We start from the raw sequence: 3,847 nt of genomic DNA on the forward strand, positions 1-3,847 counted from the left end.
GCAAAAATGCTGAGTGAGAATGTAAGTCACTGAGTTCTAAGTCCTAGTAACACACACACACACACACACACACACACACACACACACACACTCACACACACACACACACAGTCAAAACCAGGAATGTTCAGATGCAAATAATCTAGATAGGCAGATGCCCCCAAGGAATACATATATACTCCAGTGAAATTTCTCTCCGTCATTTCACCTCAGCCCACCAGAATACTAGATAGGAAGAAATCCCCTGGCCAGGAATTACAAAATTACAAAACCTGTCAGGATGTCAAACCCTCTGTCATCTTACAGGTATCAGATCTTCAAACTCTTGCTCTTCATTTTAAAAAGTTTCTTTATTAGGGAAGGTGAGCAGAGAGGTCGTGATAACCGTTCAGGAGACAACAGCTGTTGAGTTAAATTCATTAAACACACAGATTCCCAGAGAAATAGCATCCCACCAATGGGGCTTAATGGGCAATCTCCAGGGCAAATTAGGAAGCAGAGGTAAGAAGGAAAATTGGGCAAGAGCCTTTTCTGTGGTTTCCAGTGGAAGCAGCAGGGAAGGACAAGTAAACAGCATTGACAAGTTTGAGTAATTTTAGCAGGATCAGAGACATAGGAGCAGTCTGGTACTTGGCCCTGGTGATCAGATATGGGGACAGTAGTCCACAATTCAGGAGTATGGTAAAAAGCTGCTTGACAGTGTTTGTATTTGAAAAGCACACCCCAGGAGGAGGACTCATCCCAAAGATGCTAAATAGTGATGTAAGAGGCTGGAGGCCAAAGCAATGAGGCTCAGGCTTGTCACTGTCACCTAGTTGTCTAGAGGACTGTACACAGCTTCTGTAGGCAGGATAATTATTACAATATCAAGTATGCAGAAGAGACATCCATAATTAAACACCCTCCCCATTTATTAAGCAGTCCATAATATGTGTCCCATACAGATTTCAAAACCTGTTTTACTGCAATGTGCAGCTCCTAAAAGAAAGGAAAATCACCTCTGAGCTCCCCCTTGCTTCTGTTCAGTGAGTTTTTCCTTTTTGAAAGCTGTCATAGAAACAATATTTTATCACCTGAGGGGCTAACATTTAAAAACTAAATCTCAAATGTAGTGACATCTCTTGATGGATGACTTGGCTTTTGTTTTTAGTTATTATTTGGTTTGAGGTGTATTGCGAACAATATCTGAGCTTCCCTGGATTCCACAGTTCTTTGGCTCTAACTTGATGTGTTTTAGTCAAGTAGGCACAATGAGAACGTGGGTGGCTCATCCTTCTTCTCTAATTTGTCCTTTGGGTAACTTCATGATAGTGACATCATCTGAAACAGGAACCTCTCTCCAGTCTAAGGAGATAAAATAAGAAAGCAATCTGCAGCTCTGGATAATGTCAAGAACAGTATTTTTTTTAACATCATGTAAATCCTGGTAGTATGAAATGTCTCATAAATGGCATGATGTGAAAGCTAACATCTGTTAACCCTAGAAAAGCTGACCCGAGGAACCCCATCTTCACACCTCAGGATGTGGGTGCTGGAAAGATTGAGTGGCACGTCTGATATGTAGATATTTATTTCTCATTCTAGCCAAAGAAATATCAACCCTATCTTCTGAGTCAAACAGCTACTGAAAGACTCTAAGAAGCTAAAGAAATCACTCACCCAGCTCCTCATTGTTAACCCTCCCACCTCTATGTTTCACCCCAATTATCTATATTTTTACCTAGTGACACAAAGCATTAGAAAGAGCTAGGAAGGTCTCCAGCATCATCCAGTATAGATTTATCTCTGCATCTGAGATGAGATCATTAAAACAAGAAAATAAGAATTCACTTGGACATGTTAGGTAGCTAGTTAAAGCTGAAGACAAGAACTTACAAATCACTCTGCTTTTATACAAACTTGAATTTTCCCCTGGTGAATACAGCATATTTGATTTACTACCTTTGCTTTTTTGATCCATAACCCTTAGTTACTCATCTTTATATAAATAATTTATTTATAGTAAAAGACTGCTTTTATTTTAAATCACACTGAGGATTGAACTTAGGGCGTTGTACATGCTAGGCAAGCACTCTATCACTTGACTCTTATGCTGAGCCTTTTTTGTTTGTATTTTCCTGTTGAGACAGGACCTAGAAAACTTTGTCCAGTCTGGCTTTGAACTCATGATCTTATGATACTCCTACCTGTGTTTCCTGAATAAATAGGATTTTATGCATCTTTCTCCACACTAGACTTCATTTGTAAGAAACATAGAAACTTTTGACACAATCCAGTTTAATAGTGTGAATATTCTTCCTCTTCATATTTAAAAATTATTAGCACATATTAATTTTACAAAATAATAGGTATGACTATAATATTTTCATACCTGTGTAATACCATTCCTGCTGGTCCCCTTCCTCTCCCAAATAGCTTCCTTTCTCCTTCCATGTCTATGTTTTTCCATTTTTATTGGTATATGTGAAGTATGTAAAGAGGTTTCATTGTGATATTTCCATGCATATACATGATGTGTTTAGATCAAATCCACCTCATTCAGTACTTTTTTTTTGTTCGTCATGGGGCCTGAACTTTGGGCCTAGACACTGTCCCTCAGTTCTTCAGCTCAAGGCTAGTGTCCTACCACTTGAGCCATAGTGCCACTTTGGCTTTTTCTATTCATGTTGTGCTGAGGACTCGAACCCAGAGCCTCATACATGCAAGGCAAGCACTCTACCTCTGAGCCAGCTTCCCAGCCCTCAGTACGCTTTTTAATCCCATTTCTCCCTCCCATTTTTAACAATTATTAGTGAATTTCATTATGCCATTTTCATGCTTAGATAAAGTATTCACTCCCCATCATTTCCTTTCCCTCTTTCTCTATTTCAATAGTTCCTCCAAATAAACCTATGTTAACATTATAATAATATTATACACATATATACCCATTCTTTCTGGTATAGATTCTGGATGTGTGAGAAAACAGTATATTTGTCTTTCTGAACCTAGCTTATTGTAGTTAACCTGGTGGATCTCCAATTCCACCCATTTTCCTGCAAATTTTATTTTTTCTTCTTTATAGCTGAATACAATGCCATTGTGTGTGTATGTGTGTGTGTGTGTGTGTGTGTGTGTGTGTGTGTGTGTGTGTGTGTGTTTGTTTGTGTGTGTTGTAACCATTCATTAACCGATGGGCACCTAAACCTAAACTAATTTTATAATTCAACTATTGTGAATGGTGCATCGGATCAGTATGTGGACAGATTCCTTCACATATATGTCCAGTAGTGGTATAGCAGGTTAATATGATGGTTCTATTTTTATTTTAGGAACAATTATACTGCTCTCTAAAATGGCTGCACTCATTTATATTCTCTCCAGTAGTGAATAAGAGTTCCTCCTCCTCCCTCTTATTCTCACCAGCATATATTGTTGTTTGTTTTCTTTTTTTGTATTTTATTTTAATTTATTTTACAGAGGGGTTACAATTACATGGGCAGGATAATGCGTACATTTCTTACCAAGCATTGCAGCCTCCTCCTTTGTTTGTTTTCTTGATTATAGCCATTCTGACTAGTGTGAAATGAAATTTCAATGTAGTTTTGATATTGAACATTTTTTCCATGTATTTATTTGCCATTTGTGCTTTTCTGAGAACTTTTAGCTCATTTGCACATTTATTGATTGGATTGTTTGCTCTTTGGCTGTTTAATTATTTGGGTTGTTTATACATTCTAGATATTAATCTCCTCCTAGATGAATAGCTAACAAATATTTTCTCACATTCCACAGTCTGTCTCTTCATTCTGTTAATTGATTCTTTTACTGTGCAGAAGCTTTTCAATTTTTCCAAATCCCACTTGTC

Source organism: Dipodomys merriami, unplaced genomic scaffold (assembly GCF_024711535.1).
Source record: "Dipodomys merriami isolate MVZ:Mamm:240054 unplaced genomic scaffold, mDipMer1.0.p SCAF_4, whole genome shotgun sequence".
NCBI classification, from domain to species: Eukaryota; Metazoa; Chordata; class Mammalia; order Rodentia; family Heteromyidae; genus Dipodomys; species Dipodomys merriami.